Raw genomic sequence first — 16,274 nt, 5'->3', positions numbered from 1 at the left:
TTCTTAAATATAATACATTTTCTAATAATATTGGAATTTAAAAGACATAATTTCAGTTGGAGGGATGCTTTTGTCTTCTCTCCCGAGGACACAAGAGACACATCGAGTGAAATATTACTAATGCACATTTCTGCAAAGCAATAAAATAACACGACTATCTTTGAATAAAAGTGCATGTTTAAAATAATGTTTACTAACCATATATAATTAATTACGTTGCTTAAACAATTAGAAACAAATCCCCATAATCATTTCAAATTCATCAGCATTTTTGCATTAGAATAGATTTTTTTTACAGCCTTATTAGACATGTTTAAGAGGAAGATTTAAAGAATGAAACACAGCAAATATATGCTGTAATCTGCTGCAGATGCTGATATTTACAGCAGCATACGAATGTTACAGAATCTGAGAAATAGTGAATCATTTTAACAAAATAAGAGATCATACAAAATGCATGGTATTTTTTTAGTACTGACCCGAGTAAGATATTTTATATAATAGATGATTACGTTTAAAAATCATAAAAATCCTCTAGCTCCTGCAGATTCTTCAGTTTTCCAGCATCTTTTGCATATCTGAACTCTTTCCAGCAGTGACTGTATGATTTTGAGATCCATCTTTTCACACTGAAGACAACTGAGAGACTCAAACACAACTATTACAGAAGATTCACACACTCACTGAGGCTCCTGAAGGAAACACAATGCATTAAGAGCCGGGGCGTGAAAACTTTTTGGATGCAGCAGAAGATACTTGCATGTTTCCTGACACACAAAATAAAGTACAATTTACCTTGAATTTCAAATCAAAAAGTTTTCTCTGGCTCCAACCCTGATCAAACACAGCTGAACCAACAACATCCAGTTCCTACTATTGTCAGTAGCAATCATTTTGATCAAACAATTACATTTCTGTTCGCAGTTTTATTTATTTGGTGAATTTTAAGTCTATATTCTGTATTTCATTTCTAATTGATATTGTGCTTTGTTTCTCATTTTATTTGAATAGGTACTTTTACATTTACTATGTATTTATATGTTTTCATACCGTGCCAATGAAAAAAAAAAAGTTTTGAATTGTATCTAAATCAAGATACAGCAGGACACACATTTCTCATGATGATATCAAGTGGAAGTCCCTCTTCTCGAAATGACACACATTTTAATAGAAATAAACACATATATACAAAGGTTACACACTCAAATGTTAGACTGGATTAAAATATAAGAAAATGTACAAGTGATAAGTTGTCTATTTCTGAATTTCAGGATACACAGTTATGATGATCTATATTAAATCTGGACAGCTCAGGATATAAGCCCATCACTGAAAATATCACATTGATTTTCTTGGTTTTCAGTGCTGTATAAACAGATCAGCTATTTTCTTAATGTCCTTTGGATAAAAACGTCTTTTGCTGAATTAGTTTAGTTTCCTTGAAGCTTGTTTCTTCTGTTCATCAACACTGCTCCACACATTACACTTCCATGCATTCATTTAACTTCACATCACTGATTCCTGTAGCGGCTCTTATTCACCATCAGCTGATCCTGAGGAAACTGAACTGACGTCTAAATACTGAGAGTCCTACAATAAAACACACAGACAGTCAGATATGAGTATGAGACATTACTGCTGTCACATCACATCAGCAGATCCAGCTCAGAAACACACAGTATATTCATATTACAGTCAGAGATATGAATCAGAGTATGTGAGCGGAGCGCGGAGTGGAGCGTGTGATTTTGACTGGAGCGAGGAGCAGATCTTTTAAAAGTCGGAGCGTCGTGGTTTTCACTCGCTCCAAGAGCGCTCCAGCACCGCTCCGTCACGAGAACAATTCATGCCAACAGCCCGTAATATAACTGGATATTTAGCAAGAAATCACATGTTAAACATATTTAGCTGAAATACTTTAGACGTGGAGTGAAGGTGGAGCGGTGTTTCTGATATCAGTGAGTCTGGAGTGGAGCGGAGCGGAGTGATAATTAAATGATCGGAGCGCGGAGGAGAAATTGTTGACGCTCCACTCCGCTCACATACTCTGATCTGATGAACAACTGATCATAGATTAATAACAGTGAATGATCAACAACTCTCTCTTTATCATTTACACACAGAGACACTGGAGGAGATGAACATATTCATATATTCATAGATCATCACAGAATTAAACAGTTTAAAGAACAGAAACTAAAGTGGAGCTGAATTATTATCTTATATTCTCCAAATATGTCTGTTACTAAACTTTGGCCATTTTAAAAGATTTAAATAATAATATACTCACAGTAGTCTAATCTCTCCAGTTTATAATGTGGATCATCTTTCAGATCAGAGAGTAACTTCACTTCTGATTGTCGTAGATTATTCCACATCAGACTCAGTTCTCTCAGGTGTGAGGGGTTTGATCTCAGAGCTGAAGTCAGAGCAGAACAACCTTCATCTGTGACGCCACAATCCCACAACCTGTAGAGAACAATGACACAGTGTTAATTGTAGTTGAAGTGTGTGTAGTTTGTTATTGACTCTGGTCTCCGAGCAGGAGAGGAGATATAATGACAAGCATTGCCACAAACTGCTGCTGATAGAATCAGATTTCTGCATGTTGATGCTCAATGCTGCTGTTTGAAACTGTCATGTGCTTCAGGACTGAACAGACACACAGAGCTGAATGTGAGATATTGTTTCATAGTGATATAAGCACAGATCTGTCTGGAGAAACACTCACTTGCTCCTCGAATTACGATTTACAGTTTACCTAAAAATGAAGATTAAAAATCATCAAAATCCCACAGACTTACATTGAGGAAATGTTCAGATGAGCCAAGACTATTCAAACTCCAACTGTCAAAATTCAAATGTAAACAAACTGAAGGTCTTTAGACTCCATTTAACTGCCATTCTATGATCTATTTCTAGACCATTCAAACTCATTTAACCTTCCATTCTGTCTAATATTTCTAATCTATCAATCATCTATATGGGGCAGTCGTGGTCTAATGGTCAGAGAGTCTGACTTGTAACCCACAGACAGGGATGTACTGGTCATCAGGAGTAAAGTGATAAACAACACAAGTGTCTTGATCTACAGAAGCAACTGAGTCACACAGGTTTGGATCGACATGAGGCTGAGGAAATGATGACAGAATTTATTTATCAATAGATTTCCTGCATTCTAGCTCAAAATCAATGCTTTACTGTCAAGTGCGTTTCTATGTGACACAAATACATTATTAAGTTTGATGCATTTGTCATGAATTCAGTTATATCTATTATTCTTTACTCCAATTAAAGGCCCTGTCACCCAGTAAAACATTCATGGAGGAACTCGTGGGTCAGATGGACTGGATTTGTCCAGAGCTGAATTTTAACCCCAGTCCATCCCTGAACACAGGTCACAGGTTTGAGTCTTATCCAATCAGTATGAAGTATTACATTCACAAACAGTACCTAATTTTGTTTAATTTTGTCTGACTTTCTGGCTGATTTGTTTTTCACTTCACAAATATTTTACAGTGTGTCATATAGTGAAAGTTTAATATCTATTATTATTTACTCCAATTAAAGGCCTTGACACAGAGTAAAACATTCATGGAGGAACTTGTGGGTCAGATGGACTGGATTTATAATCTTACCACAGTTTCTCCAGTTTACAGCGAGGATCCTCCAGTCCAGCACAGAGACGCTTCACTCCCAAATCTCTTATTTTATTCCCAGACAGATTCAGTTCTCTCAGGTGTGAGGGGTTTGATCTCAGAGCTGAAGTCAGAACAGAACAACCTTCATCTGTGACGTCACAATCCCACAACCTGTAGAGAACAATGACACAGTGTTAATTGTAGTTGAAGTGTGTGTAGTTTGTTATTGACTCTGGTCTCAGAGCAGGAGAGGAGATATAATGACAAGCATTGCCACAAACTGCTGCTGATAGAATCAGATTTCTGCATGTTGATGCTCAATGCTGCTGTTTGAAACTGTCATGTGCTTCAGGACTGAACAGACACACAGAGCTGAATGTGAGATATTGTTTCATAGTGATATAAGCACAGATAGTTTGTTTGGGTTACATAACCACCGCAATAAAGAATGAAGGCCAACCCAGTGTGAATTATACAAAAAGACAGAAGAGAAAAAAAGTACTAGATATACACAATATATACAATAAATATATGAGGGTATATATGTCCTTGGAAGTCCAATGGGGCTTCTCAGGTCGACATTAACACACTGACAAAATTATATTCAGAATTAAAAATGTTTTTATACCACTTTTTAATGTGTGATTGTGTAAAGGTGATCACCAGATACCAACCTTTCGTGAACTTGCTTACACTCGTTCTCATGGAGGGTCTCTCTGTGTGTGTGTGTGTGTGTGTGTGTGTGTGTGTGTGTGTGTGTGTGTGTGTGTGTGTGTGTGTGTGTGTGTGTGTGTTTGGTTCGGTCTCACCGGTGCAATATTATTTGGAGTCCGGGAGCAGGTTGAGAACAGCGCTGTCCTGTGACGAAGTCCTCAGTAAAATAATCCAATGGTGTCAGGTTATTTCCACGAGGAAGCAACTCAAAGTCACAGGTAAATACAGCAGGTAATAATGATCAGGCGATCGATCGCTAAATCCTAAAGTGAGCACATTGACGTCACAGGGATTTCCGTATCACGAGCGAACTCTCGCGAGAAGAAACAGAGTCCACAGTTCTCAACGGGGCAATACAAACACAGAAACGTTAACCCTTAAGGCGCCAGGGATTTTAGGAAAAATATTTTGTATTTTGGCATCAAGATTTCAAAAGCTTGTGACTTGAAAGGGCTTAAAGATGGAGATCTACTGTCAATTAGAAAAATGTTTGGCATGATCAAAAGTTTACTTCGGGTGTAAATATACTAATCTAATTTGCATATTATGACGTCACCATGGGCGGCTATCTCGAATTTCATAATATTCAGGAAATATTAGATTTTGAATTGATGTTTGAACATATTTACATGTTTTTGTGTGTGTATATGTCTTTTTTATCCTCATTCCAAATGATCAGAACAAAGGAAGCCAACAATAAAACAGGAGAAAGTACTAAATTATTACTATATCACTACACTATATAGTAGTAAAACACATGTGAACAGTAGCTTACTTTTTGATCAGTTCATCAGTAATATTCAGGAAATAATAGATATTGAATAGATGTTTGAACTTATTTGCAAGTTTTTTTTTTTTGTATTTGATTGTTGTTGTTGTTGTTGTTTGTCTTTTTATTCTCATTCCAAATGATCAGGGGGAAAAACGAGAAAAGTAGTAGATTATTACTATATTACTGTGCCATAGTAAAATACATGAGCCTATTTTTTGATCAGTTGAGCATCTATCTGCCCAATCAGGCATCTATGTGACACAGTTGGTAGTTGTTGAGAGCATGGTTCCTCTCATTCATTGCATGACACAGCGCACCTTCTCCACACAGACTGCACCTGTACTATGGCGTGCATTTTGTGACACATCTAAGGCCTTAGCAGGAGAAGGAGAAGGAGCAGTCGACCCTTCCGTCGCCGTCAGTCCGTGTTCATTTTTGAATGGGATTGAATGGGAGGGCAGACGACAGACCCGCGGCGACGTCGCGGCGACGTCACTGTTGGAACCAATCATAGGCGGCGACGTGACGACGGCGTACGTAAGAAATTTAACAAAAATAGTACGTGTTCTCAGTACGTCTGAACCTAGCTACGTTGCCTTAGATGACGCCTGATATATACGCCGTCTCAATATACGCCGCCTCACAAGACGCCTGATATATACGCCGTCTCAATATACGCCGCCTCACAAGACGCCTGATATATACGCCGTCTCAATATACGCCGCCTCACAAGACGCCTGATATATACGCCGTCTCAATATACGCCGCCTCACAAGACGCCTGATATATACATCGTCTCAGTATACTTCGCTTTACACGAAATGTAAGGTTTGCATTACAGTAGATGCATTTGTAACAGGTTGTTTTTAAGATATTTCCCAAAACGTGGTAACAGTGCATAATAATAACTGCATAAAGTCTATTTTATGTTTGATAAATTATGTTTATCTGTTAAGTTGGTGTTGAAGTGAAGTACAAGCACATTAATGTTCAGTTTGCTTGGATGCTACAAACAGTAGGGAAAAACTGAGAGGAAATGCATGATTTCTGCTTGAATTACATTTCTTTCTTGTTTCCTTGTGATCTTGACATAGAAGAGTGTAATTTTAACAGAAATAAAGTTGTATTTATAATAGATATTCATTAGACATTCGATCTTTAACATTAAATGGCATCGAGAACAAAGTCGTTCTAAGCAAACATGCTTAATTTTATTAATTTATCATATTTGGGACAGTGTGAAGAGAGTTTTTCCAGAGGCAAATACGTGTGGACTAATTCTGAGGCTCCCAGTACACGCCACGTATGATAGCTTCAGCAGCCACATGATTTTGGGCATTGTACAGTCCCCACATTTTGGTCTAGCCTGAAGTTTTTTTTTATTTTGGTTGTTCATGTTGAAATATTAGGATGTTTTTGATGACAATGCCTTTTATATATATATATATATATATATATATATATATATATATATATATATATATATATATATATATATATAAAAGGCATTGTCATCAAAAGGCTTGTTCTGTTTTTTATACATATATATATATATATATATATATATATATATATATATATATATATATATATATATATATATATATATATACTTGTTCTTTTTTTTTTTTTGAATTCGAAATGTTTGACGTTGTCTTTTAAGTCTTCAAATTAAATGTTTGATACCAATCAAAATGTACTCTGAATTTTATTCACATTTTTAGATTAGTATTGTAATAACCCAAAACTTCAAATGCGTTTGTCATTAATGAATTTAAGACACAGAAAACTTCTCACAACATACAATAACACAGCAATGCTGATTTATCATTACTAATTGTACTTTTATTTCTGAAAATGAGCAAGCAGTACAAACAGTGGCTTGAAATAATGTCAATTGCAAAAAGACGGAAAAAAAATGTAACTGGAAAAGGGATGCCATAAAACTGAAAAATTAGTTGTATATTAAATGTTAAATTTTAGTGAAATCATTGTTTATCCTACAGGCCAAAAGTTACATATTTAAGGGACATGCTAAATATTTGCGTCTCCATACATTATTCTAAAAAAAAGTTTGATCAACATGAAGATCCCCATTCCTTTAAGACTTTGAGACTTTAGATTTTTAATTTTAAAAATCCTTTAAGATTTTTTTTTTATCCTCCAATGTGTGGATATTTCTTGTCGAAGTGAATTTCTCGCTATATCAGCATAGTTTGTGGCTAAACATTTTGTAAAGCCTGCATTTTTCTGAATTGTACCAATATGTTTCCAATAATATTCATTGTGTTTCACTGTTATGTGGAACACATCTCTTGCAGCTCAGTCAACAAACTCATCTGCAAAGTTCATCTGTTGACTTAAAATGTTGAAAACATTCATATATATGAAATATATATATATATATATATATATATATATATATATATATATATATATATATATATAAAACGCCAACACAAGATTACATCAATATAGATCTAAATATGCAAACTTGCTCAATCACTTGGGCTGCTGGCGCCCTCTATAGGCATTTACATTACATATTGTACATACGTTTATTGTTTAGATGAACATTCCTTTATGTATTTTAACAGTGTTCAGTGAAACCATATGATTACTCGCTTTTAATGTTTTATTTAAACCAATTATTGCCTCATCGTTACAGATATTTTAAGTCTACTTTTAAAGATTTACAGTTTAAGCAAATATTTCAAGTCTTTTCTGTATTACAAAAAAAAAAAAAAATCATCAGTAGATTGCTCATTTAACAAAATAATCGTTAGTGACAGCCCAATTTAAAGTGTTTCAAAATGCACCTGAATTTTTAATACACTTCTTTAACAATTTTATTAAAATACCTTTTCATTACCTTCTATTGACCAAAATTATTTAGCTCAATGGTTGATATGCACATTTTATGGTCGACATGACTCTGAAAACAGGACAAACTGAGAACCGTAACAGAGTGTTAAGTAAAATTATTAACATAACCAATATATCAAAAGTAAAACCTCAGAATGGCACAAATCAGAATAATGTTTAATAATTAATGTGTGTGAATTTATGTTGATGTTATTGTGAAAATACAACTAATTTTCAGCTCTGTTGATGGTGTATAATTTGTAGTAAAATAATGTAAAACCAAAAAATTATTTAATTTAACTCTATTTGAGGTATTTTGTGTCACAGTCAGTTGAGGCGGTTTACTTATCACGCGTCTGTTGAGGTGACGTCAGTTGAGGCGGCGTACTGATCACGCGTCTGTTGAGGCGGCGTACTTGTCACGCGTCTGTTGAGGCGACGTACTCTTATGACACGCAAAAGTACACGACTGTCGACTTCGGCAGGTAATCCTGTCACATTCCACCCGCCATACCTGTACTGTCTGCTGGCTGAGTATTAGAGCGTGCACGATCAGCAACAGCTCTCCTATGGACACTATGACCACGTTCACCTCTGTCACCCGCTTCCCCGTTGAGCAAAGGCTCGAAACGATCGCTTGTTTGTGCTTCGTGAACACTCTCGCCTTGCACGGTTATGAGGTGTATCTTGTGCAAAATCTGCTACTCACTAAGCAAACTGAGAGGAGAACTAACGTGTATACGCTCGCCAGCCGTCTGGCCAAAATCCCATAGTATTCAGGCGTCAGACGTAAGATATGAGACGTCAGACGTCACGGTCACGTGTTGGAGCTGCGCTCAAACTGCGCGGCGGCGTGGCGGCGGCGTAGCAAAAAAATGATTTTTTTTTACTTTGCGTCTGGATAACGTACGTGTGGATAAGCGTCTGGATAACGTACGTGTGGATAAGCGTCTGGATAACGTACGCGTAGATAAGCGTCTGGGTAAGCGTCTGGATAACGTACGTGTGGATAAGCGTCTGGATAACGTACGCATGGGTGACGTACGTGTGAATAAGTACATTAATAATAATTTGGCGTTGTCCTATTTTGCTCTAAGTAAGGCTTTAAGGTAATAATCATGATAACAGCACCTAAAGTACACATCTGTCTCCTCAGTGGAATAGTCTGGGTCCAGGATATGCAGGTGCATATGAGCCCTGGCAGTTTTGGGACATAGCTGGGGGAGAACTTCTAATTAAAACAAGGGAACGAATAGAGCCATGAATGGGCCCGGCCTTTATCCAACAGCTTGTGTGAATTCTTTGCCGGAGTCGACTGGATACCGTGACTTTTTTCTCTCTCTCTTCCTTATTACACAGCTATTAAAATAGTTCACTTTTGATTTTTAATAGAAAAGTTGTCATTTCTATTTGTTTCTTTATTAAGTTAATTTTGAAATATGTTTGGAAAATTTTGCGTTTGGTAAATTCGAGTTTTTGATTTTTAAAGGAACGAGCAAGCTGCAGCTCGTTCAGACAGTAAGTTGAGCATTAGATGTTTGATCAATTTAGCCTTCTCAAACCAACAAGACTTGCCTAAAAAAAACAGACATAATAGGCCTACACTTCATGCATTTCACAGTAGGCCTATTAATTTAAACATTTAACTTAGGAAAATGAGCACAGGCGCATATCCAATCGTTTGTGCGGAGAGTGAGCGCTTTGCAGGACATGGAGGAGCCAGCTTGCTTTTTTGTTTTAATGACAGTACAAAATTAAAAATGCGCCGTCATTTTTGCTCATAAAGATAAGAGTATGCATCATCTGGAACTCCGAAGTGTCTACTTGTATATGTGTGCACTCACAATATCAACAAAACCTTATGCTTTTGTAAAATAAGGAAAACAAACAGGATGCGATTTCTTCTTGGTCTTTAGCAGGAGCGCTTCACCGACATGATAAATATATCTATAGAATGCTTTTTGCGTTTTAAATTACTATTTTAAAACGTAATAATTCAAATCGAAAACAAAATCTCTTTCATCATGTAATTCTAAAGATGCATTTCTCTATAAAGGCATGTACAATGAGGAGATGGCAAGTCAGGTTCGTCAAATTCATTTTTGCAACATTGACTCTGAAGACATTATTTTATTAATAAATAATACAAATATATCGCCACTGGTTTTACATTTCTCGTTTTTTTTTTCGCTGTGCCAAAATTGTGTTTTCATTCAGCAGCCTAAGGCAGCATTTTTTGCCCACGTTCAAATATAACTGAATAAATAAGATTAACGTCATAATTTAAGAATAAAGTCAAGCTTACGATAATAAAATTATGTTATATTGTGAAGTAAAAAAAAGTCTGTGGCATCCATCATTCTTTTAACTTTTTTTAACTAACTCTGATCGATTCACGAGACATTCGTTTGTATTAAACTGTTCTGGGCCGGGTTTCCCGTTAACGATTGATCTTATCGCTTAAGAGCGTTTTCTACGAGTAATTTTACGATCGTTCGTTATTGTTTCACGTGCATTTCCCAAATATGCACGTAAAGCAATCTCACGTAGCCGTGCTTTAAGTGTTACTTAGGAGTTGCTATCCGTTTGTCAAGTGCTGAAATCTCACCTTAGAATGGCTCCTAACAGTAGTGCACGATTGCTTATTGATGTTAACCTAATGCTGCGTTCCAGACAGACAACTTGGATATAATAATTATAATTAATTATAATAGAGTACACTATTATATTATATTATAGTGTATTATACTTTACATAATCATATATAATGTACTTTATATACAGTATAGAGAGAGAGAGAGAGAGAGAGAGACGTTATTGGTTTTATGAAGTCCCCCCCCCCCCCCGAGTCTTTGAAGCATTTCCCACATTATTTATTTTATTCGTTTTTTTATTATTATTTTCAGTCATTTAATTTAGATGTGCTTCTATTTTTTCCTCCCCCTTTTAATTAATTAATTTCTAAATGTATAAAAAAAATTAAGAAAACGAGTCATAAAGTGTACAGTAAAGCATAATCAAATCCTTATAATTATAATTTTTAATGAGCCGAAAAGAATACACGTCACACCTCTGTTTATCAATTTGCACTGGCTTCCAATAGCTGCTCACATAAAATTCAAGGCATTGATGTTTGCCTACAAAACTACCACTGGCTCTGCACCCATTTACCTAAATCTGTTACTTCAGACTTATGTGCCCTCTAGAAGCTTGCGTTCTGCAAGTGAACGTAGCTTGATTGTGCCATCCCAAAGAAGCACAAAGTCACTTTATTGGACTTTTAAATTAAATGTTCCCTCCTGGTGGAATGACCTGCTCAACTCAATCCCAGCAGCTGAGTCCTTAGCCATCTTCAAGAATCGTCTTAAAATCCATCTCTTCCATCTTATCTTTTCATGTATTATGCAATTATATGTATGTATGTATGTATGTATAAAGATATAAAGACCTCTAACACTACCTCTAACACTTCTTTTTATTTATTATATCATTTAAAAACCTATGCTACGTAGCTATACTTTGTTAACCTAACTGAGTTATAGCACTTATCATTGCTCTTTTGTTGTTTTTGATTGCTTCCACTGTCCTCGTTTGTAAGTCGCTTTGGATAAAAGCGTCTGCTAAATGAATAATGTAAATGTAAATATAATCACATTTCGCTTGAATCAAGTTAAAGGTGTAATCTGCTGATTGTCCTGCATGTGACCGCATAAATCTGTTTTCTTAAATACACTTAGGGCTTAACCATTACTCCAGAGCACCCGTAGATCGATGATTTTCAAGTGCTACTTAAGTTACGATGCTTTTGGGAAACAGACCGTGATATTAAGATCAGTAGTATGATTGTTTTTATGAACTTCTTAGGCTTACGAAGCTTTTGGGAAACTCAGCCCAGTTTTTTTTCAACATTCATTCAAATATTAATGTTTATTTCGTGCTGCAAATATTGAAGAGGAAAATATAATTGATTCATATACAGTTACCGAATTATCTCACTAAATTAAGCATAAAAAGCGTAAAAAAAGACGTTTATTGTTGGTACGTAGTTTTTTGCATATATGTCCGGAACTGACCACCTGAACTGACTCGCTAAGACAGACTGCCTGTGATCATAAGGCTTCAGTAGACATCAACACAAAAGTAGGCTACTATATAGTACCGACTTATTTTAATAGACATAATACTTGAAAATGAAAATGTGTCAAAACAGTTTAAAAAAATTTCAAATAGGCATATATAAACGTATTAATTAATTATCAATATATAGGCTATTAATTTGAACATGTAGAGTAGCCTACAAGAAACTGCTCTTGTAATAAGCCGCTTTATGACATGAACTGAACTGTAAAATAATAGACATCTGCTGATCATACAATTATCTAGTTTTCAGAAATAAGGTCTAATGTAAAGTGATCGTTTTTTTCTTTAGAGACGTGTAAGTTCATATGTGCTCAGATTAAAATTAGCCTATATTACTATTGTATTATTTTATTTAAGATGTAACTGTGAATATATTTGGACACTCCATGTTAGTCACTGATTAGACTTACATGATTTAAAATTGATTTTCAGGTGATATTGCTTGAAAAGTGATTTATAATGAGCGCAAAAAAAAAACTATGTCATGCAGTTTATTTTATTATCAAAGCCTAGACCCTATGTGATGACATAACCTGAGACTAAAAGCTGTGATATACATTTTGTCCACTAGAGAGAGCCAAATTATATGGATTAGGCCTTTTTGAAAGTGAAAGTCCTGACATTTACCAAGTAACCCATCCTCGGAACTGCTGCTCTGCATTTAACCCATCCAAGTGCACACACACAGCAGTGAGAAGTGAACACACACCCGGAGCAGTGGGCAGCTACAGGTCCAGCGCTGGGGAGCAACTGGGGCTTCAGTGCCAGGGTATTGAGTTCAGTCCATGGGTATTGAGGGTGGAAGAGAGTGCTGTTCATTCACTCACTCCCACCTACAACTCCTGCCAGCACCGAGACTTGAACCGGATACCTTCTTGTAAGTAGTCCAAGTCTCTAACCATTAGGCCACAAACTTGTGCAAACTTCCACGTCAAAATCAAATTCTCCAGTCAAAAACCCTTACATCTATCATTATCAAACTTTGGCCTCAGATGACAAAACCTACAGTACAAATACACACACTACAATTGTTTAGCTTCCTTAAATATAATAAGTTATCTTTACTTAGTTGTTATACTTACTAGGTTTTATTAAGTTACACAATTTGCTAATTTTAAGGCGAATAGAACAACATGCTGCAATGAGTAATTCTTTCTTAAAATATTCAAGTAGCTACAACAAAACCGATGACATTAGTTCACCAGTGAGAGGCAGCAGTGCGCTAATGTGCAACAGGAACAAAACAACAGAAGAAGAAATAAGGACGGTGAGCGTGCGCAGCAAGCAAAGTTTTGAAGCTGCGTCGAATTTGCTTAAACTAAAAAGTAGAAAGACTGTTTACATTTCACATCTGGACAAAGAATGATTGATTACTTCTACACAATAATAATAAGGTAAGTAAAAAAAAAAATGTATGTGTGTGGATGTATCTTTCTGTGTGCTGCTAATTTGAACTGACTAACATTTGCTCCTTGTCAGCACCAGTGTCAGCAACAGGGAGCAACGATCTTTGCTATTCTGCTATTAGAACAAAAACTATAGAAATACACAACTTGTGGCACATTTGGGTAAAGGTAAAAACTTTTAGAGACTTTTTTTTTTTATTTCATTTCTCAAATTGAAAAATGTTTTACTAGTTAAAAATGAAAGCATGTAAATTCCGAGAAACAATTCAAGAACATGCAAGAAGTCGTCAATATGATCTTTATGTGCCACTTATAGTATTAATTGTTAACAGTAATCTTTTGCAAAATTTCCTCTATAATTTTATAACACTGTGAGGCTTTGGCCACTTTTTAGGTTAAAGTCATTTTTCAGTTTACAAATGTATTTTCATCATTTTAATACAATCATAGTCATTGCGTAACCAGACTAAAAGGTTTAAACTGAATGAGCTCGTTATTTTGCAGTAATTAATTCTTTGCTGTGTTAAAAAACACAGAGTACTGTAACAGAAGAAATGCTGCCTTTGAATTGGTTTTATTACTGATGCCTCAAATAGAGATGTATAGAAAAATTATTTCTATTGTTAAAAATGCAAATATCAAGAAATGAATGTGTCCTTGTTCTACAATTCACAACATTAGTGGAACTTGATTTTATATGAAGAATTATTTTTCATATTTAGGAAAAAAGCTTGTGTCAGCTGTCTTCTCTGAGCAGCGGTCTTGTGATCACCGGTCTCAGTATAATAAAGGTGAGATATTTCAACAGCAGTAGAGCAGTTTTTGACTCAATCATGTGCTATGCTTTATTTGCAATTTCAAATAATTTATTGCAGTTCCAGATTTCCGTATTTGTAACTGTGTTTCTTTTCACATATCTAAGAGGACACTTCACATCCTAGAACCCATAAAATGTATGATGCTACCTTAAATGTTTAATAGTTTTATTATATTTATTAATAATATTTAAAATAAACAGCGCTTATTGACTTCAATGACTTCTTTATTGACACTTAGAAAAGATTTGACAGAACTACACACCCATCTGAGGCCTACCTGTTTTAATTCATGATCACCCCGGATAACTAACCTGTTAGTAACCTGTTCAACTAACCTGCTTGGTAAATTCTCATAGTTAGTAACACCATTTTAGAAAAAAAAATGCCTGTGTATTTGCTGGTATATTACTGAGATACCTTTATAAAGATTAATGTTGATTACATACCTAGTTCAATCAAAAATGAAAAATGTGCCATTTAATCTCCCTCCTGTCAATCTATTCCATAAAAAACTGTGCATCTTCCTGACACGAATGAAGACATTTAACCCAAATCTCTGACACCCAAGAAACCATCAAATCAATCCATTTGAATGGAGCCGATTAATCTACTTTTTGGGCCAAACTGTTCAATGAATTGTAAGGAGCAGTTTCAGTTATATTTCCACTTGAACTCTGTTAGGCATGGACTGGTGAACTGTTCTTGATCCAGAACTCTAAGCTGAACACACTGAACGTGCTGTAGAAAGCCTAGATGGTAGTCACTGCTCAGGGTTCGTTGTTTGTTTTTGCCTAGCCACCAGTTTCTCTGCAGCTGGGCAACATGCTATTTGAGTTAAGTAAACTAGGTAATATTAAAATTAAAAGTAATATTTAATCTTTCGTAACGTGGGTGCTTTTTACATCAGGTTCGATATCTTAACTATTGCATTACTAAGGCAACGACTTGACACATTTATGTTGCATTCAAAAGAGCTCTGTTGACAGCCCAACGGTGAAAAATTAAACCATATCCGTATTAGCACAGAATGGAATGGTTAAGCATTGAGAATTAAGAATGGTTTGGCCTGACAGTGGAAAAGAGGCTCAAATCTTTGAAAGAGACGTAATTGCTATATGATCAAGTGTCTAAAATTTTGGGTAAATAGACATTCAGTTAAAGGACAGAAATTGATTTCACTGAAAATGTCTTTATTTGTGTTCTGAAAATAACTTAAAGTCATGGGTGAGTAAATGATGACATGAATTTCAAGTTTGGGTGAACTAACCCAATGTTATGGCAGTGTAGGCAAGACAGAAAACACTGAAAACTGATCATCCACATTTCCATGCTAATATTGTTTTTATTTGGTTTTAAACAGGTGTCTGATGCTGATGCAGTCTGGGCACTAGTATCTGTTGGCTTGCTGACTATCACTGACGATGAAGTACTTCTCCAAATCTTGACCCAGTGTCTTCTGCCATCATTGTTCAGGGTAGTACTGCAAAGAATAGTCTCCAGGGTCTGCCTCCAACATTTGCTTCCCGACCACCATGTGCTACGTTTGCATCACTACATGTGGGTTACCCTGATACTGTGAAGAAAACCTACAATATGATGCTTGACTTGGGACAGAAAAAAAAAACATTGGCAACTTGTGTGGCCAACTCATTGCCATATTTAAAATCATTGTACCGCTACCTCCATTGTTTAACATAACTAAAAGCAGATTGTTTTTGCTTTGTTTCAAAATTTTTGTAATACGAGTTAAAACTACATTGAAAAAAATATATCATCTTTAACTTTGAACTGTCACTACATTTGATTTAGGGTAATTATGTGTGTGAAGAATAGAACATTGTTGTCATGAATTTGTAATAGATTTTTGAAGTAATTAAGTTACTAGATTAATGGTAACTTTTTTTTTTTAAAGGCAATT

General features: G+C 35.5%; 1 protein-coding gene and 2 long non-coding RNA genes across 4 annotated transcripts in view; 1 reads left to right on the top strand and 2 right to left on the bottom strand.

Annotated features, from left to right (window-relative positions):
• LOC113109173 (NACHT, LRR and PYD domains-containing protein 12-like) overlaps positions 1–16,274 on the bottom strand; it is a 1,059,377-nt gene that overhangs the window by 787,055 nt on the left and 256,048 nt on the right. The gene's annotated exons all lie outside the window — the stretch shown is intronic.
• On the bottom strand, positions 1,145–3,777 carry LOC113109224 (uncharacterized). The gene is made up of 3 exons (XR_003292869.1): positions 3,639–3,777; positions 2,291–2,469; positions 1,145–1,590 (listed from the first exon to the last, which is right to left on the bottom strand). It is a non-coding gene; the product is annotated as an uncharacterized LOC113109224 (long non-coding RNA).
• Positions 11,407–14,660, top strand: LOC113109237 (uncharacterized). Its single transcript, XR_003292887.1, has 4 exons — positions 11,407–13,526; positions 14,261–14,329; positions 14,461–14,491; positions 14,595–14,660. It is a non-coding gene; the product is annotated as an uncharacterized LOC113109237 (long non-coding RNA).

Source organism: Carassius auratus, chromosome 9 (genome assembly GCF_003368295.1).
Source record: "Carassius auratus strain Wakin chromosome 9, ASM336829v1, whole genome shotgun sequence".
Classification (NCBI taxonomy): domain Eukaryota; kingdom Metazoa; phylum Chordata; class Actinopteri; order Cypriniformes; family Cyprinidae; genus Carassius; species Carassius auratus.
The sequence above is the reverse complement of the archived record's forward strand: the minus strand, read 5'-3'. Positions and strand labels throughout refer to the sequence as shown.